Below are 27,977 nucleotides of genomic sequence, written 5' to 3' on the forward strand. Positions count from 1 at the left end.
CCAATTGGGAGCCCAATTGGGGGTCAGTGGTGGTGAGAATGAGAATGGAGAAACAAGGATGGTTTTGAAGTGGTATGATCACCTGAACATGAAAATAGACTGGAAAAAAGGAAGTAAAGTAGAAGACATCACCACATTTGGGCCTGGGTGACTGGGAAACAGTGACAGACATAGGGAAGCAGGAGAGGAACAGACCGCATAGAGGAGAAAGCTCAGTTTGCAACATGTCAAGGTGCTGATGGATACCCAGCTGAAAAAAGACACAACAGACCATGGGAAACAGGGTAAGAGCCAAACATTAAAATCTGGAAGGCATTCATATGAAGGAAACCAAATTTGAAGTTTACAAGTGGGAAGATACCAAGGAAGAGAATAATTTTTAAATGATATTTATTTTTACTCTAATATTGATCATATTTTTAAATGTTTACCATGACAAGGAAACAAGACACATAGCTATTTAACATTCAATATTAACAGTATATGATTAAGGCAGTGTTTCCCAAACTGTGTTCTAAGAACAGTCATTTTATTCTGTGCAATGGGTGGTATTAGACATTCTACAAAAAATTGGTCAAATCAGCTTGGGAAATGCTAGCAGAAGCAGATTTTAATGAGTGTCTTTATCATGGAACTCTTCAGAGCCTTTACTATGATGCCATGCACTGTAAGTCTCCAAGAGGAGAGCTAGTGTGAAATTTGTTCTTTTTTTTCCTAAACTCATTTGCCAAAGTTCACTTCTTTTCATGGAATACTTATCACTGCTAGTGGAATACAGTTTGAGAAACACTACTGCAAAGTATAGTAAGGGGAAAGAGTCTTTATAACTTAGAAAATGTGGTCACTAGGTACTCAAGAATTTAACCTCTATTTATGAAATAAACTCCCCATCCCCATGCTATGAAAACTGGACCAAGGTCAGATGATTGCTCACAGATCCCTAGTCTTCCTTGTATATCCTATGGTTACACTAATGGGGTTACACTAACCCCAGTTCCAGAGTTGAACTAGAGAAAACCATGATTACAAGGCATGCATACACCTAATCTTAACAGTTCTGGTTACTGATATAAAAAGCAAATATAATTGCCCACTTATACTACTGCAATGCCTCCTGCCTGCTCTTTCATACTTCAGTATTCTGTCTCTGTCAAAGGCTGGGGGTCAAAAAATTGGATCCCAGACTTGAAGAAAGTCCCCTAATCAATCTGATCTTCAATCCACTCTGTAAAATGTAGACAATGTCCTTGCTTTGCCTACTACCTGGATTTTTCCTTTTTCTTCTCCCTCCCCCCATCCCATGGATCCCATATGTTTTTAAAAATGAAGTACATTGCCACATGTGTTATCAGTGTACAACTATTTTTGCCTAAAATTTCCAGTAGGCTCCCTCATCCTAAACCAGCCCAGCAATTATATCAATACTGAGCCCATTGCTCTCAACTCTTAATATTAAATTGCTAACATGACCATTTTACACCTGTGACCAAAAAGCATCAGTGGTTCTATACTGCTTATTCCTTGGTCATTAATTTAAGGCCCCTCTGTGGGCTGGCCTTTACTTATCTTTCCAGGTAGAATAGCAATTACTCTTATAAAAGCCTTAATATAGGGTTACAAGAGTGGTTCAGTGGTAGAATTCTCTCCTGCTGTGTGGGAGACCTGGGTTTGTTTCCCAGCTTATGCACTTCTCAAAACAAACAAACAAGTAAACAAACAAAGAAAAAACAAACAAACAAAAATTCAACAAAACGTGCTGCAGTAACAGGATACTCACATGGAATAAGAATGAAATCTGATCCCTCCCATACAACATATTAAAAAAAAAGGTTTGGTATATAAATTCAAATTTGTAGGGCATGATTAAAAGGGAAATAAAAGAGATGTCCCTAAGTTTCCTACTTTAGAATCTGGGAGAAAGATTGTGCCATTAAAAGAAATAAGATAGTTTACTGGTTAGAATGAACACCTTTCATGTGGGAGACCCAGGTTCGATTCCTGGACCATGCACCCCCCCAAAAAAAAAGAAATGAAATGAAAGAAGAGTTGGCTCTAAAGGTTTAAAGATGAAAAAATTTGAAGAGCTCACATTTAAAAAATATTGACTATAATGTGTTACAACAGAAGATCTTAAACCTTTTGGTCTCAGAATCCCTTAATATTCTTAAAAATCACTGAGAACCCCAAAAAGCTTTTTTTTTTAACATGGGTTATATATACTTATCTTTACTATATTAGAAATTAAGATTGAGGCATTTTTAAAACATGAACCACCAGTTCATAACCTCTTGGGCCAAGGAACAATGTCCACAACATTGCACACTGTGGCCTGTTTAAACAGCTTCCCCAGAGGACCCTGTATATAGAAGTATGCAACTGAGCATTCCTGATGGAAAGGAAGTGGATTCAGGATGTATACATGGAATCTTCAAAAAAGGAAGCGATAAACATAAGATAAAGACTGGAAGGTGTAGCTGGGTCCAGACAAGGGCATTTTTTATAATAAAGAAGAACAGAAAGGGAGCCACTCACAAGATGAGAAAGGGCACAAGTAGAGACCAAGCCATGGCAAGAAGGAGGAATATTTCTTCTAAAATCAGAAGTAAGGTTTCAAGATAACCCAAATATTTCAAGCAACAAACAATAGGGAAAATAAGAGAGCTCAGATTGGGATGACTTCAGTCTCCCCTATAAAACAGGAGAAGATGCAATTTAGAGATAATGACAGGGAAAGGAGGGGATTTAGGCATGAGAAATGGAGATGAGGTGGAACAGTCTCTCTGGATCATGCAATACTGACTCAACAAGAGAGGGAAAAAAAGCACAGCAATGGCAATGCTGAGATTCATCAGCATAAATTTGCAGTACACTCCAGCATAGCTTTGTGACTTTATCCAACAATTCTTGGCAACTCAAGATGTTAAACAACTGCCTGAGCACATGTTCCACTATGTACTAAGAGTGCCAGGGAGGAGAGACTCAGATCTTAAAAGAATTCCCTTCTATGGAAAGAATAGCATTCATGGGGAGACTTTAATATATATTTTGACTACAAAGTTCCATAAACAGAGTAAGTGGTCACTAAATTCTTTCCTTTAAAGAGCAATACAATCCACCCTGTTCCAATCCATCTCAAACTAGATTAGTTGCAGTATTTCTTTAGATTGGGAGATCAGCAAACAGAGTATGACAGCATTGCCTTCAATTTTCAGAACATCTCTAAGAACCTTTTGTTGAATTCTAAAAACCAAAGAAAATGGAATCTCCAGCTTAAAAAAATCCACATAGCCCCATGAATACTTTTATTAATATTATATATATAATGTTTTCATTCAAACTGACATATGTAAGAGAATAAAAGATGGTGGCAGTGATAATTAAGCAGGAACAATGGCATTATGTTGGGATTAATTCAGAAAAAAATAGAACATATGATTCACCCTTAATATAGTTGACCCATACAGAATTGCAAAGGTCAGTTCAGAAGCATATGGAATATACAGGACAATGTCCTGAATCATGTATTCAAAGGGTTGTTGAGTTAGCTAAACAACACTAGCCCAAAGCCAGCTGAGAATACAATTTAAAGAAGGGGGTGATACTTCTAAAGGAAAGATGTGGAGTGACACTGAATCCAAGAAAGCTCAAACCCATGCAGGCTCTGAAGATAACTGGTACCTAAACAAAATTTTTTAAAGCAAATTTTAAAGAAGAATGCTATTAAGATAATGAAGGGAATTACTTCTGACTCAAACAAGGATTCATCAATAAAATTGAATCCAAAATAAAAGATCTTTTGAATGGTCTGAGCTTCCTTATAGCTTATTAGGGCAGGATATAAAAAAAGATGCTTCTCAGAAAAAAATAATAATCTGTGAAAATTATTGAAAAAGGTGAGTATGTATGAATAATGGGAACATTGCTTAGATATTTGACATGGGCAAGCAGAAACAATACTGATCAATGTGCCATATTGAGGCTTTACTGTGGTTCTCAAAATGTGGTCCCCCAGCAACAGCATCCTTGAGAACTTATTAAAAATGCACATTTTCAGGCCCTGACACAAACCTACTAAATCAGAATCTCTGTGATGGGTGCAGCAGTCTTCAAGTCCTCCAGATATTATGGATGAATGCTAAAAGTTAAGAGCCACTGCTTTACAGAATCAGCTATCAACCAGCCAGGAAGAGGAGGAATGGCCTTCTAGATACTGGTGAAGTGTCAGGTAAGCTTTTCTTTGGAAAACACATGTCACTAATAAAGTGCTAAACTTCTCCTTCTCAAAGAGTGGACCATGGTCAAGGCATCAGCATCCCCTAGGAGCCTGTTAGAAATGCAGAATCTCGGGCCTCAATTTGTGCCTACGGAATCAGACTGTGCATTTACATGATCCACAGGTGACTCCTGTGCACATTAAAGTTTGAGAGGTATTATGCTAGAGGCCGTACATTTACCTAATGAGTGGGAATAGAAGAACATTCTTTACTTCTGTACCTCCAGCTGTGACATGTGAGAGGCTTCTAACTCAAGGTCTTAAGCAGGAGGGTGGAGAGGGAAAGGAATGGACTCAGGGGCAGCTACTGATAACTCTGGAGCCACATGACAAGGCCCCTGCCCATCAGTGTTGACTTTGACCTCGTGAGCTGCTTAGTCATGAACCTCTGGAAGGTTTGGCCAAGTGTACATTCTTTCTACCATTAATGTTAAAAGGTCGTGTTATAATGAAAGCAAAGATCCAAAGTTCAATTCACAAAATCCCATAGGTCCCTATGATATCACTTCTCTCTTATCTTTTCAAATAACAAGATATTTTCCAAATTTGGAAGCTACTGAGCTGTGAAAGAAAAAAAAATGAACATAGCCCACTTCAAAGAGAAGCACACCAAGTTTTTATTTCATCTTTATAATGAGTTAAAAAAGAAACTTTTTTTCCCAACCAACCTGATAACATGGATCCCTCATTAGTAGTATTAGACAAATTAACACTCTCAGAAAATGGATGAATGGGGATCAATTAACCCACTCCCTGAAAAAAGAAGACAAAGCACACATGTTCAAGTCTGACAGCCAAGTGTGACAATTCATGAGCAATGCAAAACTGTGAAGGAAAATGACAAATATACAAAAGAATAAGAGCTGAGTTCAACAACCTTCATCTACAATTAGTGCTGTTATTTGGCATTTGAGCACTTAAGCCATTTTTATGCAAACCACATGCAAAGCGTCTTTTTCAGTATGAAGCAGAGGATGGACCCTAAACTTATTTGATTCACAACACCCTTAGTGACTGAGTAATTTTTTCATAGAACCCCTAGGCTAAAAGAATAGCTAAAAGTTTCATTATTAAGTAGTTAGGTCTGATTTAAAAGGCTTTATGCCCTAACAACTTTTAGTACCCATTTGAAAAAATAATACACCTACATTAAAAGATAAATATTTCATTCTCAAATAACCACAAATTACTTACCATAGGGTACATGCACCTCTGCACACTCAACTTCTCAAGTCTTAGAATCACACCAACATCTTCATTTCCTAGTCTGTCCTCATTTTGACACCGACTTACTTTTCACCATAGCAAACCCAACTTCATTAAGAATCACCATCATCTAAAATGTAATGCAATCTAATGTTGAAATAGTAAATGGCATTGAGTAGTTTGCACTATGTCTGACAGACATTTAGTATTATTTTTTTTCTTGAAACTTTAAAATATCCTACAACACTCCAGGGAGTTCAAAGTAGTACCTTGGTATGTCAGCGCACAGTTTGGGAAGTACAATGATAAAGTATGTTCTGAGGTCATTTTCTCCAGAAGCATGCCCTGACATGAAGACTGGTGTGCAAGAGAATGACTGAGGGGTGCTCTGAGGAGACACAGTGAGGGGGGGGGAACTAAGCACAGAGGCAATCTCAGGCAAGTGCCAGTTTCAGACTAACCCTGCAGGGAAACTCTAGACTGCAAATCATGTCTCAGAAGTGTCCCACACTGAGACAAGGGAACTGGACTTTCATATTCCCAAAACTGTTGTCATTGGCTGCAGGACACAGGATGGGCCTGAGGGAATAAATATCCAGGTGCATACTCTCTGTGTCTGCAGGCAAAACAGACTCAGAGAGCCAGACCCCTCACTATTGGAGGCGAAAAGCACCAAACAAAAGAATGAGAGATCTGAGGGTTCTGGGAAAAGCACCAACATTACCCAACAGCTGTGTATTTAACAATAAAGACAAGTACAGAGATTCATTAGAATCCTTTGAGATTAAAGTAAAACTCACTTGAAGAAACTGAAGATTTTTGTTTTGTCATTTTTTACTATAAGTCAGGCACTGAGGCAACTAATGAACCTAGGCCTGTTTGGAGGGCAGAATTTGGATTGTTGCTTCAAACAACGAATATACTTAAAATCCTCAGAAGATTTCTGAAAAAACATTTATCTTAAAAGTATCACTTCATGGCCATCAAATGATGAAAGCATTCATTCAAGTCCATTTTAAGAGACTTTTTTAAAAAAATATTTTTATTGATAAAACAACATGCAAACATGCAAAAATTCTAAACCTACAAACATTTCATACATGGTGTACAGTCAATGGTTCACAATACCATCATATAGTTGTGTATTCATTACAATGATAATTGTTTGAACATTTGCATCACTCCAGAAAAAGAAAGAAAAAAGAAAAAATTTATACATACCAAATCCCTTACCCTTCCCCCTCATTGACCACCAGTATTTCCTTCTACTCAATTTATTTTAACCTGTATCTCCCTATTACTATTTGTTTATTTTTTACTCATCTCCCCATACCCTATATAAAAGGAGGATCAAACACAAGGTTTTCACAATCACACAGTCACACTGTAAAAACTATATCATTATACAATCATCTTGAAGAAACAAGACTACTGGAACACAGCTCTACAGTTCAGGTGCTTCCCTCTAGCCACTCCAATACACCATAAACTGAAAAGGAGATATCTATATTATGCATAAGAATAACCTCCAGGATAACCTCTTGAATCTGTTTGAAATCTCACAGCCACCGACACTTTATTTTTTCTAATTTCTGTCTTCCCTCTTTTGGTCAAGAAGATTTTCTCAATCCCTTGATGCTGAGTGCTGGCTCATCCCAGGATTTCTGTCCCACATTGACAGGGACTTCTGGGAGTCATGTCCTGCATGGGGGTGGGGATGGCAGTGAGTTCACTTGCTGTGTCTGCTTAGACAGAGGCCACACCTGAACAACAAAAAAGGTTCTCTGGGGGCAATACTTAGGCCTAATTTTAAGTAGGCTCAGCCTATCTTTTGCAAGAATAAGTTTCAAAGGGGCGAACTTCAAGATCTGGGGCTTGGCCTACTGATTTGGTTGTCTCCACTGCTTGCAAAAATATCAGAAATTCTCCAAATGGGGAAGTTGAATTTTTCTCCCTTTCTCCCAATTTCCCCAAGGGGACTTTGCAAATACTTCCTTGCTCACTGTCCAAATCACTCTGGGACTTATGGGGCATCACACTAATCTGGACAAACCAACAAAATCACATGCCCTCTTTAAGATTCCATGTACTTATGGTGTTGAACTAAACTGACCATACAAATTAAATTAGGAAATGTACTAGCCAAAATATAAATTTTGTACCAAATAAACATCTCTCCTTTTAGTCTCACACAAAAGTTGAAGTTTTAACATATGAATAATACCATACTTTACCCAGTCTTCTGATATACCTTAGCCCTACCCAGATCAGTTTCATTCATATCTGTACTCGATGTCTGATCACTTTTTCAACTTTTAAAACAGCTCCTGTGTGGGGTACTGTTGTCTTTTACAGCTTCAAAGTTCTAACTCTGAGTCCCAGGTGTCACACAGATACCCAAAGTTTCTGGAAATGACCATGTTACAAACAGCTCAGTATCTCAGAGTTTAGAATTAAGTTACTTTCTGAATATATGTGACTGCTGAAAGAGCTTACAATGTAGCACCCTTTACAATAAGCCCCAACCTGATAAACCATGCTTTCAACATAAATTCACCAAGTTTTTACATTACAGTTACTCCATATAATTGGGGCATGATAATATTTGTCTTTTTGTTTCTGATATTTCATTCAACATACAGTCCTTAAATTTAATTCACTTAGTTGCATGCTTCTCAACTTCATTTATTTTTGCAGCTGCTCAGTAGTCCACTGTATGTATATACCATAGTTTTCCCTTCTTGTGTCATTGTACCCTTAAGCCACCTCCACTCATTATAGATCAGGAACACTGCCACCAGAAACATCAGTGTGCAAATAAATATCTATCCATGTCCCCACACTCAGTTATGATACTAGATCTTGACCAACCTTGGTGGTTGAATTTGTTTCCTCAGATCTATGGGATCTTGACTTCTGGTTTCAGTTTTTCATCTTATTCTGTTTGCCAGTTTGGCCCCACGTGAGATGCTGAAATCAACTTTGTCCTTGCTATCCAGGAGCTCAAAGTTCCAAATGAAGCAATTTCACCCACCCCAGGAGAACAGTGGTGGTGAGGTTCCTTCCCCAGCTCCTTTGGACATTTGTATGGTGTAAGAAACAGAGTTTATTTGCCCTTCTGAATTTGTTATGCATGCAGAATAAAGCAGGACATTCAAGCTTAAATTGCAGGTTGAGGTGCAGTGAGGATGCTGGGATAGCTCGGGCATCAAGACAGACTTCATTTGTCTCCATATCTATGAGATATTTGTGGAGCACAGTGCAATGAACAGAGCAGGCAGAGCCCCTCCATATCCTCATAGAGTTGGCATTCCACAGATTAGGAACTTGCAGTTTCTCAAGGTGAACTCTGGAATTCTTACAGTATCCATCAAGCATCCAGTAATCCTCACTGAAGAAAGGCTAATCATGACTGGAATACCTTTGTCATCTAGGAAGAGATACGGCTGGTGTCTACTGCCTTTTTGGTTCTTGTTGCAGTGCTTTCTGCTTCTGATTTCGATGGTTTTCTCTCTGAGAATCTGTAGGTCCTCTCTTGCTCCTCCAGGGACATCTCTCTGAGCTCTCTGTGTCCTGTAGGTCCACTTTTAGCACCTTTGGGAAGTTTCTGTCCCTCTGTGTCCTTTGCTTGCTTTCATCTGTCTGTAGTTTGTATCTGCTCTGGATTCAAATGGCTCTCTTTCATAAGGGGCTTGAAAAGCCCACAAGATGAAAGGATGAACTAGACACAGTGAAAGTTCATGTTGTTTGGGGATCTTGCTACCACTAACTTCCACCAACTCCATTTATCCCAGACACATTCAAGTCAATTTTGATGGTTAAAAAATGGTGTGCACACATTATTCACTCCCTTCCCAGTGCCTCCTCAGGAAGGCCTGCAGTGGGCAGGCCTCAACATTCTGGTGTGTAGATGGTGCAACCTGGCAGGAGACCTCCTCAGGACCACGAGCAGCCCCATGCCCTGGCACCCTGTGAGTCCTGCCCAGACTTGCCTGGACCTCCCAATGCAGGAACACAGCACTGGCAGCCTCCTGGAAGACCAGTACAGATCCCTCAGGTCCAGAGCACTCTGTGAGTCCTTAAAGGGTGGGAAGCCCAGGAGAGAAGGGCCACAGCAGGCCAAAGCTCTTGAGATGCTTTTGAATGGCTTCTTTAGCAAACAGTGACTGAAGGTTTTTTAAAATACAGTCAATTGACTCTTTAAAATAAGGTCAACTGTGCCTATGTGGCTGAAGGGTCCAGATAATGCCCAGGTTCAGAAATCATAGCACCTTGTACCCAGTAGTTATCCAAATATGTATTAATTAATAAATTCTCTGACTTAAGGAACTGTTATAAAGGTAATAACATGCAAATTACAATGCAGGTAGATATTCCTCACTTAAAAGATTTTTGCTAAAGGGAGCAAAGCAATCAACACAGAACCTATCCACTTACATGCTTTTTATAAGCTCTCTGGTTAGCTCAGAAGGTACGCTCTGTGATGACACCCATTTTCCTTTCTCAGCCCTGCTGTGGGCCACTGTGAATAGCTGTGCAATGTTCCAGTACAGCTCATAGTAAATGTAGTCAAAATGTTAAAGTGACTGTCTGCTCTCAATTCTGCTACAAAGGCTATAGAGCATATGAGATGCAAGGTGCCTTTCACCCCAGTTTGTGAGGACACTTGTATCCAAGGAGGTCAAGGACAGTCTAGACTGAGACTAGAACCCATAGCATACTGAATCTGTTTCAGAATTAGCATGTCTAAAACCAAATTTTTGCTCCCACAAGTCTGACCCTTCTAGTCTTCTGGTTGATCAGACCAAAAACTTTGGAGTCTTTCTTGCCTCTATTTCTGCCACATACTTCAGCAAATCACATCACCTCTTTCTTTACAATATCTCCAGAATCTGACTTCTCACTACCTCCTCCATTACCACTGATTCAAGCCACCATCACCTTTGGCATGGACTATTGCAAAAACTTCATATCTGGTATCCCTGCTTCCATTTTTTGTCCTAGTCTGCTCTTCTCACATCTGCTGAGGAGATCCATTACAAACGTAAGTCAGATATCATTACTCCTCTGACCAAACCATCCAGTAGCTCCCAGTTCACTCAGTAAAAGACAGTCTTTATCATGTTCACAAGGCCAGGATCTGTCTCCTACCACCACCCCCTGCTCACTCCCTTTTAGCCACACAGGCCTCTCCACTGTTCCTGACATCCTTCTCCAGTGACCCTCCCACCATGTGGGCCAATATAAGGTGCTTCCCATCTACCTTTGTAGCTTTTAAGTCCTGGAAACTCCCAGAGAACTAAAAAGATGTTCCCCTAACATGACATGAGTCTAATCACAGCTGGAATTCGAATTAAAGTGTAGGAATGTCCTTTAAGTAGATACCTAGCAATGGTATTGCTGGGTTGTATGGCAATTCTATATTCAGCTTTTTGAGGAACCGCCAAACTGCCTTCCACAGTGGTTGCACCATTTGACATTCCCACCAACAGTGGATAAGTGTGCCTCTTTCTCCGCATCCTCTCCAGCACTTGTCATTTTCTGTTTTGTTGATAATGGCCATTCTGGTGGGTGTGAGATGATATCTCATTGTGGTTTTGATTTGCATTTCTCTAATGGCCAGGGACATTGAGCATTTCTTCATGTGCCTCTTGGCCATCCGTATTTCCTCTTCTGGTAGGTGTCTGTTCAAGTCTTTTTCCCATTTTGTAATTGGGTTGGCTGTCTTTTTGTTGTTGAGTTGAACAATCTCTTTATATATTCTGGATACTAGACCTTTATCTGATATGTCATTTCCAAATATTATCTCCCATTGTGTAGGCTGTCTTTCTACTTTCTTGATGAAGTTCTTTGATGCACAAAAGTGTTTAATTTTGAGGAGCTCCCATTTATTTATTTCTTTCTTCAGTGCTCTTGCTTTAGGTTTAAGGTCCATAAAACCACCTCCAGTTGTAAGATTCATAAGATATCTCCGTACATTTTCCTCTAACTGTTTTATGGTCTTAGACCTAATGTTTAGATCTTTGATCCATTTTGAGTTAACTTTTGTATAAGGTGTGAGATGCGGGTCTTCTTTCATTCTTTTACATATGGATATCCAGTTCTCTAGGCACCATTTATTGAAGAGACTGTTCTGTCCCAGGTGAGTTGGCTTGACTGCCTTATCAAAGATCAAATGTCCATAGATGAGAGGGTCTATATCTGAGCACTCTATTCGATTCCATTGGTCGATATATCTATCTTTATGCCAATACCATGCTGTTTTGACCACTGTGGCTTCATAATATGCCTTAAAGTCAGGCAGCGCGAGACCTCCAGCTTCGTTTTTTTCCCTCAAGATGTTTTTAGCAATTCGGGGCACCCTGCCCTTCCAGATAAATTTGCTTGTTGGTTTTTCTATTTCTGAAAAATAAGTTGTTGGGATTCTGATTGGTATTGCATTGAATCTGTAGATCACTTTAGGTAGGATTGACATCTTAACTATATTTAGTCTTCCAATCCATGAACACGGTATGCCCTTCCATCTATTTAGGTCTTCTGTGATTTCTTTTAGCAGTTTTTTTGTAGTTTTCTTTATATAGGTTTTTTGTCTCTTTGGTTAAATTTATTCCTAGGTATTTTATTCTTTTAGTTGCGATTGTAAATGGGATTCGTTTCTTGATTTCCCCCTCAGCTTGTGCATTACTAGTGTATAGAAAAGCTACAGATTTTTGAATGTTGATCTTGTAACCTGCTACTTTGCTGTACTCATTTATTAGCTCTAGTAGTTTTGTTGTGGATTTTTCCGGGTTTTCAACATATAGTATCATATCGTCTGCAAACAGTGATAGTTTTACTTCTTCCTTTCCAATTTTGATGCCTTGTATTTCTTTTTCTTGTCTAATTGCTTTGGCTAGAACTTCTAACACAATGTTGAATAATAGTGGTGATAGTGGACATCCTTGTCTTGTTCCTGATCTTAGGGGGAAAGTTTTCAATTTTTCCCCATTGAGGATGATATTAGCTGTGGTTTTTCATATATTCCCTCTATCATTTTAAGGAAGTTCCCTTGTATTCCTATCTTTTGAAGTGTTTTCAACAGGAAAGGATGTTGAATCTTGTCAAATGCCTTCTCTGCATCAATTGAGATGATCATGTAATTTTTCTGCTTTGATTTGTTGATGTTAAGAATTACTGAGTGCATATGTAGAACGGTATGATTTCTAAATGTTGTGTTAATTTCTTTTTTTTATTTATTTTTCTTTTTTTCTTTCTTTCCGTTAATAAAAAAATAAAAAATAAAAAAAAAGTGTAGGAATGATCAACACTGCAGTGGTGAAGAAGGGATGCTAAGCACGACCTTGCCCTGGAACTTTCTACTTGCACACAGCCTGGTATCACCCATGTAAGGTGGTCCTGGCCAGGGTGATGATTATCTCAAACAGCCCTCCAATCTAGTTAAAAATGGTGTTTGGTGCTAATGTTAATAAAAGCTTGAAACAAAAAGTGCCTACTATTACATATGTACCTAAGAAGAACTGAGATAACCAAAGTTTTCCAGACTAAAATTCAAGTCATTTCTCCCACCCTCTCCCACCTCCCACAGCCAAGGCTGTGGTACAACCAGCAAAGTTATGACACTTCATTGCCCCAGGCAATTGAAGCATTTGGTTGTGCTGTGGTCAAAGGCCATGCCTCACTGCTTAGCATATTCCATGTTGATCCTCAGCCTCTGATAGTAGGATTCAGTTTTGTCTCCTCTATGGTCCTGAGAAACTCAACTCTGCCCCATTTACTGGGTTAAATAGTATCCCCAAAATTTCATGTGACATTTGGACATAAAATCTTTGTAGATCAATTAAGATGATGCCATACTGGATTAGGTTGGGCCCTGAATGCAATAACTGGTATCTTTATAAGAACCCTATGTGTGCTAGTTTGAAACTACTATGTACCCCAGAAAAGCCATATTCTTTAATATTATTCAATATTGCTGGGTGGGATCATTTAGATTACGCTGTTTTCATGGAGATGTGACCCACCCAATTGTGGGTGGGGCCTGTTGATTAGGTGGTGTCCATGGAGATGTGTCCCCAGTCATTCAAGATGGGGTTACCTACTGATGTCTTTTAAGAAGGAATCATTTTGGAGAATGCTTCAGAGCCCACATTGCCAGAGATCTTTGGAGAAGCAGAAAGAAAATGCCCTAAGGGAAGGCATTTTAAGAAGCCCATAGAGAAAGCTAGCAGATGTCGCCATGTGCCTTCCCAGCAGAGAGGTATCCAGAAGCTAAAGACCCCAGCAGACACCAGCCACGTGCTTTCCCAGCTAACAGTGGTGCTCCAGACATCAGCTTTTCTTGAGTGAGATTAACCTCTTTTTGGTGACTTAATTTGGACATTTTCATGGCCTTACAACTGTAAACTTGGAATAATAATTTTCCTTTTTAAAAGCCATTCTGTTTCTGGTATATTGCATTCTGGCAGCTCTAAAAAACTAAACACTATGTGAAAACTCAAAAATACACAGACCTCCATGTGCAGATGGAGACAGAAATCGAAGTGTTGTATCTACAGGCCAGGGCACACCAAGGATTGCTAGTAATACCAAAAGCTAGGAGAGAGGCACTGAACAGGAGCTCCCTCAGAATTTCTGGAAAGATGCAACCCTGCAGATACCTTGATTTTGGACTTCTGACCTCCAGAACTGTGAAAATAAACATCTGTTCATTTAAGCCAGGCCATTCATGGTATTTTGTGATAGCAGCCATGGAAAACTGAAGACATGTTCCAGTCCTAATCCCCAGCCCTGTGGCTGTAAAACCATTTGTAAATAGGACCTTTGAAGATATTAGTAGTTAAGAAGATAAGGCCAAACTGAATCAGGGTAAGCCAAAACCCGTATGACTGGAGTCTTTATAAGCAGAGGAAATTCAGAGAGTCACTTGGGAAAAAACAGAGAAAAAGACAGAAAAAAAAGATTGACAAATAAAAGGAGCAGATACTGAGCCATCACCAGACTACTACAGACTCTGGAAGAAAACATGGCCTGCCAATAGATATTTTAATGGTGGACTTATAATTTCCAAATTATGAGCCAATAACCTCTTGTTGTTTAAGCTAATCAGTTTGTGGTATTTATCATAGCAACCCTTGCACACTAAGACAGACCCAAACTGCCTGCATATATCAACCATGAATAAGCAAGACCCATCCTCCCCAGGGTCAGAATTAATATCAATTGGACTACCACTAGAGATCTCACTCCTCACCCCAGCCTCATTTACAGGCTGGCTTAAGCCAACCACCACTCCTTCCTTCTACTAAAACTTTCTCTCATGGGCAGGAGCCCTATATGCCCAGGGATATTTAAGTGCTCCTGCTAGATTAGAAGGAGCTCCTTCTAGATTAGCCAGCAGAGCTCTGATTTTGCCAAGAGAGGTTGAGCATATTGTCCCAAGGCCATTGTTTGCAGAGAATTACTCCCTATTATCCAAAGAACTCCTGGCCAGAGCTTCCTGCAATTCACAGCCCCTTCAATTCAGGCATCTGGTCAGTGACCCATTTGCCATGGGGGCAAAACTCAGCTTTTCTTCCTGAAAATAAAGACGGAATTATCCAAGGCTGCACCATAGTTTGTTCTGATGTGATTGTATATACATACTATATTGGGAAAAACCTGAAATACATTTTGAATTTAAAACTGTTACCTTTGGAAACATTTGTAAGGAAGTGGTTATTCTAAGGTTCTTATTACAGAGGGAATATCTTTCATCTTTATAAATAGGGGATGGCATATACTTAGCTTCCTTTTGCTGGGGGGGCTGAGGATAGCATTTAGCATAAACTTTAGTGTAAAAATTCTATATCTCAAAGATCTCACAAAAACAATGATAAAATAGCAACAGCTGCTTGCAAACTTAACAAGGTTTAATACTGGTTACTTTTCATTATATAAAAGGAAACCCAGGGACATTTTAACAGATGGTTGAGGCTACAAAATATGTGTGTACTTGATATATTCCTATTGCCAAATGCAGCCTTCAGGAAGGAAGTCCATGATGTTCCCACTGTTTTTACATGTTAAAAATTATACAAAACTTTTTTTGTTTCTAAAAAAGAGGAAAGAAGGAAATTAAAAAAATTCAAGAAAGGATTTTTAATTTTTAAATGAGGGTGAATAAATGAAGAGTTCCATAAAAGTCTCAGAGTTGAAATTCTGTTTCAAGCAAATGTTTTTTTTTCTTCAACTGTGGGACTGAAGCCCGAAGCTATTAATATTTCTGTGTGATTCTGACCTCTGCTATTGTCAATGTAAATAGAATTCCTGATGTCTGAGTCCTCTGGCTCCTCTCTGTGCACTGACATCTGAAGAAGCAGTTACTCCTTATTTGGCTGCCAGCCCTTAACACCCCTGTCATGGTTAGGGACAGGTGTCAACTTGTCCAAGTTGTGGTACCTGTTCATCTGATTGGGCAAACGTTGGCCTGTCTGTTGCAATGAGGACATTTCATAGGATTAGGTCATGATCACGTCAGCTACATCCACAGCTGATTCCATTTGTAATCAGCCAAAGGGGAGTGTCTTCTGCAATTAGTGATGCTAAATCCTATCATGGGAAGCCTTTTAAGGAGGACTCAGAGGAGACAGGTTCCATTCCTGCTTTGGCTGATGAGCCTCTCCTGTGGAGTTCGTCCAGGCCATCCATTGGAGTCATCGGCTTCGCAGTCTGCCCTGTGGATTTTGGACTCTGCGTTCCTACGGTCACATGAGACACTTTCATAAATTTTATATTTGCAAGTGTTCCCTGTTGGTTCTGTTTCTCTAGAGAACCCTAACTAATACAACCCCACAAGGACATGGGACATCAGATGAGGCTCTGGTATACAAGGGAAATTGCATGATCTGTAATATGATATATACATCTGTTTGCCAAGAGTTGGGCCTTGGAAACACACAACTTAATGCAGCCAAAGAATTACAATGAGTAATAGAGGGCAGATTGTAAAGACCAGACCCTTCATTTTACTGGTGGAACAACTACAGCCCGGAGGGTCTAAGTGACTCATTTAAAGCTGCACATTAGTGACAGAACTGGGTGTCTGACCCCCAGTCCAGTGCTCTTCTATCCTTACCCCCTCATACCCACCATGTCCTGCACAAGGGAATAAATGAAGAGAAAGTAGCTCTTCAGATACATTTAATATGGAAACAGGAGAGTTCAGGAGAGCAGTATGTGGGTTCTTTGAGGCAGCTCTGAAAAATTGGTCTGCATGCAAAGATAGTGCTTCCCTGGAGGATATGGCTCAATATAGCAGCCACATAGCAATGAATTCATGAGCGGCAAATATTTATCCCCTCTTTTGAATGAACTTTTGCCACTGCTTTCACAGAATTATTAATACATAGCAGTAGTGTCAGCTCCCACAGCCTTTGTCTGTGACTACCAGCCATATTGCTTTCAGCATCAGATGCTACTGTCTGCCATCAATATAAAAAGGGAAGGAAAAATGGAACTGGAGGAAAGAAAAAACATTTGACAAAAGAAACCATAGTCAGGGTTTCAGCTTCTTCCACAGTAGAGGAAAACAATATGTGATGTGAGAGTTCCATGAAAATATCAGTCATGTTGCTATAGCATTGTATAATAAAGCTTCAAAAGAAGAAAGCACTTCAAATGAAATGATTTTGGGGTTAGCTTAATCCATGAGCTGGTGCATACTCTAGAAGCTACCAGCAAGATCTGCATTTATAACACACTTCTCTCTTAGACACTGACTTAGGAAAAGCAGTATGCAAAATAAAGTGATTTCAACAAAACACAAAGAAACAACAACAAAAAACTGTCACCTCTGGCTCAAAATCTAAAAGTACAGAAATTCAACCCTGTATCCAACTAAATGTTACCTCAAATTCAGAGGACAGAGTTCTATATTTTGCATAGTTTAAGAAGTAAAACTCTTAAACATTCACAATTTTTGCATGAAGAAATTCATTGTAATGGGTTTTTAAGGAATCTTTACTGACTTGCTCCACTTGGCTTGATGAGTCTTTGTTCTTCCTGTATCCCCCATGAACCCTAGTACAAAATTGGCACTCAATCATAAGTTCAATCATTGGATCAGGTTTGTTGCTAAAAGTCAGAATAATATTGAGTAGTAAAAATTGTCTTCTAAGTTTTTCTTCCCCATAGGTGATGAAAGTTTCAGAGGTAGAAAGCTGCCAACTATGTACTCATCACCTACTACATGTCAGGCAGTTAAAAGCCCAGGGGTAAAGGGGAGGAGAAAACCATGTTCTTGCTCTCACAACAGTTGTATTCTAAAGGGAGAAGTCTAATAATAAACAAAAACAAATGAAAATGCATGTCAGGTGGTGACCAGTGAACAACAACAAAGGTTAAGGATTTAGTGAGTCATGGGAATGCCATTTGAGGATAGTCAGGGAAGGTTTTCTGATAAGATAGCATCTGAGCACATGAAGGGAGTAAGCCATGTGGAGTTAAGATCAAAACAGCAGAATAGGTACTAGCCCCTGAGACAGGAACGAAGAGGCATGTTCAAAAATAGACAGGGAAGCCTGCAAGGCTGGAGCAGAATGAGCAAAGAAATAGAGATGGAAATTGGAGTCAGAGAGACAGCAGGAGCCAGATATTTAAGGGCTGGGTGCTGTCATAAGAAAAGATTGTAGGGAGCCAGGGATGAAAAAGCAGGAAACTCAGTTAACCCATTGCAATAATCTAAGGAAAAGATGATGACAGCTTGGACCAGATTAATAGATGGGGAAGACTAAAGCTGAGGGGAGGGCAGGTTAGAGTGAGAAAAATAAAGTCCTGTTTGAGGCATGGTTACTAAAGTGATACTTGTCCTTGGCACAGAAATGAAAAAAAAATTTAGTGTACCTTGATTAATAAAGAACAGGGGAGTCAGGGAGGGGTAGAGGAAAGAGTAGCAGCCAATATTTTACCTCAGGACCTCATATATATCCCTTAACCTCTCTCCTCCTATGTATAAGATATGAAGTTGTACTGGATTTTCTTCAAGGTCCACTCCACCTCTATAATCTGATAATGTTTGCTACTGATAAATGTATTTTATCTGTGTATACAGTCACATATGCACACATAAACATCTTAACATTTCAAGAGAAAATTTAAAAAGTAAATGCTAGAAAACAATCATAATGTATGATATAATCTCTAAATTAGGAGATGGGAAGGAGAAGATTCACCATTAGCTTCAGAGCTGGATTAGTGTGGTAGTTAGGTTCAGATGTCAACTTGGCTAGTTCTACTGCTGTGGACATGAACCAATGGCATGTAATCTGTTCCCGATTACATCTGTGGTTGGCTAGGAGGCATGCCTGCTGCAATGAATGAAGTTTGATTTGATTGTCTGGTGCTTAAATGAGAGAGCTCAATGTAGCACAGTCCAAGCAACTTAGCATACCTCATCTCAGCACTTGCAGCTTAGCTTAGGCCTTTGGAGATGCAGAAGGGAATCACACCAGGGAAAGTTGTTGGAGCCCACAGGCCTGGAGAGAGGGCCAACAGAGACCATCCTGTGCCTTCCCACATAAGAAAGAACCTCAGTTGAAAGTTAGCTGCCTTTTCTCTGAAGAACTATACATTAACTAAGTAAATCCCCTTTTACTGAAAGCCAATCTGTCTCTGGTGTGTTGCATTCTGGGAGCTAGCAATCTAGTACAATGAGATCCTAGGTTCTTAAGTTTATTTTCTTCTTTCTACATTTAAAGTTGTGAAGCTCAGAGCAAAAAGGAGACAAAAATACAATATCCTAAAGGATTCTCCTCCAATGAGCCAACTCTTTAAACAATTGTACTCTGCATAAAGCCAGGACATAATTTTTATGTGCATAATGAGCTCTCAAATATAGTGAAAGAATAAAACATAGAACTACAAAAAATAAAATAAAATAAGAAAAAGAAATATCGCAAGAGTTAATATAGCTAATATAAAAGGTAAATTTCAGTTTTTTTATAATTTCCTGAACTTTCAAATTTTTTATGTTAATTTAAAAAGATCAATACAAAGAAATCTTAACTTATAAAGAATTTCAGCTTCACACTCTCCAATAAAACCAGCATCCATTGCTTGAATTGAGGGAAAGAAGGCCAGGCACTGTGTGTACTCAGGAAGAACAAGAACCCTTAGGTTGTGAGAGGGGAAAGAAGAATCAAGACAAGTTGAGGGGCCATGACTAGAAAGGCAAAGCGCTGAGGGCAGTGCACTTCAGGGAGAGGCTTAGCTTGGGCAAAGCTTCTGAGGGAAGGGGGTGAATAATTTTTGGAGGGAGTCTTTCTGACTGAAGTGAACACAGGGAGTGAACTGGGCAGGACCAAAAGAGGTGAGTCTGAGAAGGAAAAAGATTTCAAAGAATTCTGTGAACCAGATAAGGATGGAGCTTTATCTGGCCACAGGAAGGTTTTAAGTAACTAAAGGCCTAAACCTGAGAATTTGGAGGACTCTAAATTTCACCTCTATTAAATTTATGGTATTAACTTGAAGACCTCTTTTGGGAATTCCTAAATTACCTGACAGACCAAGGTGATCAAGCTTCTCTTTTCCTTGGCAAGAAAGAAGAATTCAAAGGCTCTCACTGGCCTCTCTGTTGTTAGATAAGATAACATCACAGAAAAAGCATCACTCCTCCAACTTCTTATATTTTAAGAATTTACTCTCAAGACATTGAAATGATTCTCACTGCATCCTAACTTCTAATCTTCTTCTCCCACCCCTCTCAGTGACAGGATCTGGATAACCCATCCTAAAGATCAGGTAAAGCTTTATCATGAACAGGCCCTGGAGAGGAGGTGGAAAACAATGTTCTGATTGTTAAGCAAATAACCATATCAGTCCTCATGGTTAGAGGTTTCTATGACACTCCCACAATGTATTTTATAGCTAGTTCTAAAAAGACTGTAATGGTTTTGACTGGATGTTTACTCCTAGTTCAAGCAGTTCTTTCTCAAACATTGTATAAACATCTTCATATAGTTTTGTTTCCCAAAGATTTCAAATTTGCAACAGACATGTCAGAAAATGGAATATAAAATAATGAGGGTACTGACTTGTTTTTATCAGAAAATGTGAATGAACTTTGGAATGAAAAGGTCATACGAAATGAAAATAAGAATTCAGATTAATTGAAATCAGAGTATTTGCTGCATGCTCACCTCTACAGAAGTTATGGGCAGCAGAAGAGGAAATATCCTGGCTATTCTAGGATAACAGTACTAGGAAGAGGACAGAGAAGTGTACATATTTTAAAATAACACCTTATTCCATAGTATTGAGCAGGGGGAAAAGCTTAATTTATCAATTAATAAATTATGAAATGAAATATATCCTATCTTACAAGTTATAACTGCAAATCTGAAGTAATTACTAGAACAAACTTAAAAGAAATTCTGCAGACATTTTTAGGCACACCTTTCTGATAAAATCATGTAACAATTTTCAATATCCTTTAATTAATGTTTTTTCTTCTGCAGCATAAAGAGGTTCATTTTTGTAAATATACAAGAAAGACTCATTAGGAGTTCTCTATTAATCTTTGTTATCCAAGACATGTTCTTTTGAAGTCCCTGAAGTCTCATCTTCCTTGATAACAGTCTCTTCTTCAATTGTCAAGGGGTCTAAATCTACCAGAGCCTCAAATGTCAGATTCCACCGGTTCACCACCATCATTTTTGATAGCTTGATGAAATTCAGCATCTGTAGCCAAGTTGTAAGCTCATTTCAGAGGGAAATTACATTACATTTGTATTTTATTATGGAATATTTATATAATTTGATAATCAGCAAAGAATGTAGGAAAAAGAGGGAGCACTAGTGAGAAGAGACACAAAAGAAATGTTTGAGTAGAGGCCAAATTTACTGTGGTCAGTTAATTAGAGAATATGTCCACATTGCCACAATCTTACTTACCTATACGACTTTATAACCTCCTGATCTTGGAGACTAAGCACCTGTACTTCCGTGGATAGGTAGATGGCAAGAGGTGGATTTTCTAAAATCAGAGTCTACTATAGATAAAGGATGTTAACAACAGAAATAAAGGCTGGAAAATCAAAATTTGATTCCATACTCTGCCAAACTTCAAGATTAACTACCGTTATATAAGCAGAAGTAACCTCAGATTCAGAGGCAATATTTATCCTTTGTGCCTTTAGTTTTACCATGCAGTGTTGGCAGAGTTACCTTATCTAGCCCTGGATTAACAAGTCCCACCTATTTTTAAATGCCTCATGGCAATTTCATTTCTGGAAATGGGGAATGATCACAGGTCAATCTTAGGTAAGAACCCAAAATGGAACTCTCCAAATCTGTGGTTTAGGAAATGAATGGCACTGGAGAGAATGAAATTACAGCAACTGCATCAACTGGGCAGAAACTAAGAGAGGAGTTGGAATTTACTAGGCAAAGTAAATGCTGAGGAGTTGAATTTACTTTGTAGGTGAGACTAAATTCCCAATCAACCATTTTCAAGGGTAAAATTGAGTGTTGTAACACCCTGGATATGCTCAGTCATGTCTACAACCACAATTGGATCAAGGACCAAAGGCTCTTACTGTAACTTCCCCCCACCCAGCCCTGATATCACCCAGCCTTTAATTGTCATCATATAAATAATTTATATTTACCATATTTTCCTTGTGTTAGAAGAGTAAAAGTCTACCATTTTGTTGACCAAAGTAGACGCTGTGTCTTCAGGAGGGAAAGGACAATATATCCTATTCATCTTTGTTTTTTCACCCTCAGTTCTGCTCCAGCTCTGCCAACTCCCTTCTTTGTACATAATAGATGTTTAATAATTTAATTGCTTATTTAATTGAGTCCAAGCTTTCCAGCCAATTAAATCTGATGTTTGTAAAGAAAGGAGGTAGGAAACACCTGAAAGTGCCTTGCAATGCATTTATTCTTTTTTTTTCCACATGGGCAGGCACCGGGAATCAAACCTGGGTCCTCTGGCATGGTAGGTGAGCATTCCTGCCTGCTGAGCCACCGTGGCCTGCTCTGCATTTATTTTTTAAGTCTAAACTTAGAAGGAAAAGAAGGATAAAAGTGGTTTTGGCTGTCTAAGCAAAGTTATGCAAGGTTAGGCACAATGGAAGACCTTAACACTTAAGCCACGTTTAACCCAACCTTGCTTTTAGAATAGAGCTGAACATAACAATCTGTCTGCAGCCAAAGGGTAACATAAAACGATGCTCTTGATGTTCAACATTCCTAAATTCCTTCTTGCATGATGAAAGCAAAGAGAATCCTTGTTTGAGGATTTCCAGAGATTGCTCATGTTGCATGCCAGTAACTCTATTCCATTTCAGATGCCTCATTAATCACTAAGATTTGGAAAAGTCCCCAAAAGAAGACCTCTCAACTACAGAATTGCTAGGAGGATCACTTCAAACTAATGGATACAAACCTTTGCCCAATTATTTTCTCCAATAATTTTTCCATCAAATATCTTTAAAGGGGGGACATAATGAGGACTCCTGCATCTTTTACAGGAAATAGTCTTCCTTCCCCAAAGTACAGAGCCAACAAATGATCTGCTGGACATCCCTTGGAAGGACCATGGTGGTTGTCTTCAAAAAAAAATAAAAGATTTCATTCCTTAATACATTTGAGCATAACTAGTATGCCACTAATTATTGTTCTACTCTGTTAAAGCTCAAGCAGAAAACAGTTGAGAACAACTTAAGGTCCTGTGAGTGTTCATGAACTGTTTTTGAATGTATTTTCAAGAATTGAGCAGACATCCAAAGTTTACATAACTTTGGTAAGTACTCTAGGCTTCTCATATCATCTGAACCAGTTCCATAATCTTCTGTTTAAACCAAGTACAAGGGCATGAGAGATGCAGTTCCATATCCATAATTTAAATATGTAACACTAGATAACCCCATCCAAAAGATCATGTCAGTAGGCTACCACTTAAGTAAGTATTTAGTAACTGACTCATCAGTAGAGTGCCTATTAGGATGCCATTCTACTTAAAATCAGCTATTAAACAGGTATCAAATCAGTGTTTTATTTTGGTCAAGACATTCAATTATTAATGCTTCTCCTATTTTTCATAATAAAGTCTGTATTTTCCCATTATCATTGGGACATAATTTAGATATTTGAAGTACTAAACTGATGGGAAAGATTTGAGATGCTTTATAGGCATCATTTTAGCCAATGCCTGTGGGAAGAGTGGCTAGGTCTCCTTTGGGGGAGAGGAGTAAAAGGCAGGATCTTAGCATGACAGGATGTTGGGGATCTCCTTCACATCTGGCATGCAGCATAAGTAGCTTTACTTTAACCAGCCCAAAATGGACAGAAAATTCAATTCTGACTGCAACTAGAGGTCATACTAATGAATCCTTCTTCTAAAGGTCCAACACTGTCCCTGTTTTGAGACAAATCAGAGTGCAATGGAAAGAACACTGGATTTGGTACTAGAAGAATCTTTATCAGGCTGTAAGTAGATGTTAGACAACAGAAAAATAAGGAAAACAGTGTAACTTGAGTGTTATCCTATTTCACTTACCTGGCAGGAAATTCAGTACCTAACCAGAATGATTTTAATTATCTCATTTGCAATGCTTACTCATTCACCTCCTTCTAACCAGCCATTGTTCTATTTTATCTTTTAATTATGTTGTGTTCAATTTACAAACTGCTCCATATCACATTATAAAAACAAAATATACAAAATATGCCATTCTTGGGGAAATGTCTGTGTGTTTTTCCTGGGAAAATCTTACCTGCATATGAGTCTATTTTTCACCAAGGCTGTAAAGATCTCCTGAAATAGTTTATGCTGGGGGTGTTTGCTGAAATTTCTCTCATTCTTGTAGTTTATACTGAAATGAAACAAGCAAAAAAGTATTCATGTAAATATAAAGATTATTAAGGTTTAACACAGTGCTGTAGGCAAGTATCAATTATTAAAATATAAATTACAAATTCAATTGGAAAGTTTAATAATACAGATTAAAGTCAAGCAGATGAATTTCATCTTATCATGTTGACAATCATTTCCTATTATATTTAATAGTTAAAATAGGGTGGAATTCCAGGGATGAAGCTGGCCCTGAGACCCAGGGATCAACAATGTCATCCTGACCAAAAGGGGGAAAGGAAGTATAACAAATATGATATCAGTGGTTGAGAGAGTTCAGAGTCAAGAGGCTGCCCTGGAGGTCCCTCTTACAGATGCTTCAGCTGGACATTGCTACCTATCATAACTTGCCAAACCCCAAACAAAACCATTCCTGCCAATCCTAAAGAAAACCCAGGGCATTATGTAGTATTCTACAAAGGTTCCATGCATTAGGGTAACTCTCCAGAACCTACAACCTCCAGATCGGTCCCTGGACCATATAAGTCCTGAAATGCTTATTGTAGAAAGGCTAATGAATATTGTAGAAGGATAATGTATTTGATCTAGAGTTTATTTCCCTCTCATTTTATGGCAATGAATTAAACAGTCCTGAAAAGCCAAATGGAATGGATTCATGCTTAAAAATATATATTTTTAATGAGGAACACTAACTACTTTGAATATTGTTACAGGTTCATTAACAATATTGAGGGGCTAACCCCTTCAGAACATCAACTAGTTCCATCCCCATATCTCATATGATTGACAGCCCCTTCCAACCTGAAAAATGTTAGAATCGGCATAGTCCAAATACCTTTCAAGGGTGGGAGAAAGATCAACGGTAATGGTGGCGTTATGCAGAGAAGGTTGAGTTTAACAAATGAGTGCTCAATCGGTAGGCTGATATTTTTTTCAGCCTCCAGTACCTTACAGCAGCTAGAAATAAAAACCCAAAATTGTGGAATTGTAACCCATACCAAACTCTAAAATCTTTTCTACAACTAATTGTTGTGATATACTTTGAAATTCATTGCATATATATATATGAATATATATAAATTGGATGTAGTGAGGAAAAGGAGTATACACAGAAAAAGAACAATTGGGGCACATTATCTAGACCACTGTGAATAAGCCAGATAAGGATTCCTTCCCTTCACTTTTCCACCCACCCTCAACCTTATTTGGCTGAAATAGATATCACTACCAGTGGTTGTCATGGATATTTCCTCATAGATTATAAGAATTTATTGAAATCCATCATTATCTTTATTTGTATGTTGTTGTTTTTAGTAAAATTTTGAAATAGTCCAGGGGCTGCCTCCTGTTGCTTGATATTAATTACACCAAAGAGGTTAAAAATACCCAAAAAACATTGCACTTCAAAACTGGGAGAAGATAAGACAGAATGCACAAAAGGGACGCAATGCTACAGAATATATGAGACAATAGTTTTGTGCATATTAAAATAAGTTAATGTTAAAATCTAGTCCAAGACTTCCTGGAAGATGGCGGCTTAGTAAGACGCGCGGATCTTAGTTTCCTCTCCAGGACAGCTACTAGGGGAGTAGAAACGATGCAGAAAGCGCCCAAAGCCACAACAGAGATAAAAAAGACAGCGTACCCCATCCTGGAACAGCTGGCTGGCTGAGAGAAGCAGCTCGGGTGAGATCGCTGAGGCGCGCGGGCTTCACCAGGCGGGGCGGCAAGCGGCCGGAGTTACTCCCTTCCCCCTTCCCGGGCCGGCTGGGAGAATTGGAGAGGCGGTCCCCTGAAACCAAGGCAGCTAGCGCCCACACCGCGCACAGCCCCCCGGACCAACTGAGAGAATTGGATCGGAAACCCCCAGGCCACAGAGAACGGTGACGGGTGGGGGAGGCCCCTTCCAAACCCGTGACTCCCGGGGAAAGTGCACTCTCTCGGGCAGGCCGCTGCCGCTGGCGCCCTCCCGCCACGCTTGTCACCCAGGGCCGACTAGGAAATTCGGACGGGCTCTTTCCCAGGCTGTGGCGACCAGCAACCCTCCCTGCGTTCGGACCCCAGGCCGGCTCAAGCCGCTTCAGCTAGGGAACCCCCCGGACGGCGAGAGTTTTCCAAAGTTTAAGGTCCCACAGCACCTTTTACTGGTGGGACCCGCAGACAAACGTGTGCCACGAGCGCCACCTACTGGGCAGGATAAGAAAAACAGAACCCAGAGATTTCACAGGAAAATCTTCTAAACTTTTGGATCCAATACCCAGGGAAATCTGTCTAAATGTGCAGACGCCAACAGAAGATAACGGATCACGCTCAAATAATTGAAAATATGGCCCAGTCAAAGGAACAAACCAACAGTTCAAATGAGATACAGGAGCTGAGACAACTAATGCTGAATATACGAACAGAAATGGAAAACCTCTTCAAAAACGAAATCAATAAATTGAGGGAGGACATGAAGAAGACATGGGCTGAACATAAAGAAGAAATAGAAAAACTGAAAAAACAAATCACAGAACATATGGAAGTGAAGGACAAAGTAGAAGAGATAGAAAAAACAATGGATACCTACAATGATAGATTCAAAGAGACAGAAGATAGAATTAGTGATTTGGAGGATGGAACATCTGAATTCCAAAAAGAAACAGAAACTATCGGGAAAAGAATGGAAAAATTTGAACAGGGTATCAGGGAACTCAAGGACAATATGAACCGCACAAATATACGTGTTGTGGGTGTCCCAGAAGGAGAAGAGAAGGGAAAAGGAGGAGAAAAACTAATGGAAGAAATTTTCACTGAAAATTTCCCAACTCTTATGAAAGACCTAAAATTACAGATCCAAGAAGTGCAGCGTACCCCAAAGAGATTAGACCCAAATAGGCGTTCTCCAAGACACTTACTAGTTAGAATGTCAGAGGTCAAAGAGAAAGAGAGGATCTTGAAAGCAGCAAGAGAAAAACAATCCATCACATACAAGGGAAACCCAATAAGACTATGTGTAGATTTCTCAGCAGAAACCATGGAGGCTAGAAGACAGTGGGATGATATATTTAAATTACTAAAAGAGAAAAACTGCCAACCAAGACTCCTGTATCCAGCAAAATTGTCCTTCAAAAATGAGGGAGAAATTAAAACATTCTCAGACAAAAAGTCACTGAGAGAATTTGTGACCAAGAGACCAGCTCTGCAAGAAATACTAAAGGGAGCAATAGAGTCAGAACCGAGAAGACTGAAGAGAGAGGTATGGAGAAGAGTGTAGAAAGAAGGAAAGTCAGATATGATATATATAATACAAAAGGCAAAATGGCAGAGGAAAATATTATCCAAACAGTAATAACACTAAATGTTAATGGACTGAATTCCCCAATCAAAAGACATAGATTCGCAGAATGGATTAAAAAACAGGATCCTTCTATATGCTGTCTACAGGAAACACATCTTAGACCCAAAGATAAACATAGGTTGAAAGTGAAAGGTTGGGAAAAGATATTTCATGCAAATAACAACCAGAAAATAGCAGGAGTGGCTATACTAATATCCAACAAGTTAGACTTCAAATGTAAAACAGTTAAAAGAGATAAAGAAGGACACTATATACTAATAAAAGGAACAATTAAACAAGAAGACATAACAATCATAAATATTTAT

The 27,977-nt window shown here is 39.1% G+C and overlaps 1 pseudogene; it reads right to left on the reverse strand.

Annotated features, from left to right (window-relative positions):
- Positions 1 to 27,977, reverse strand: part of LOC143666751 (serine/threonine-protein kinase Nek10-like) — a 90,408-nt pseudogene that overhangs the window by 50,347 nt on the left and 12,084 nt on the right.

Source organism: Tamandua tetradactyla, chromosome 23 (assembly GCF_023851605.1).
Source record: "Tamandua tetradactyla isolate mTamTet1 chromosome 23, mTamTet1.pri, whole genome shotgun sequence".
In the NCBI taxonomy this organism is placed as follows: domain Eukaryota; kingdom Metazoa; phylum Chordata; class Mammalia; order Pilosa; family Myrmecophagidae; genus Tamandua; species Tamandua tetradactyla.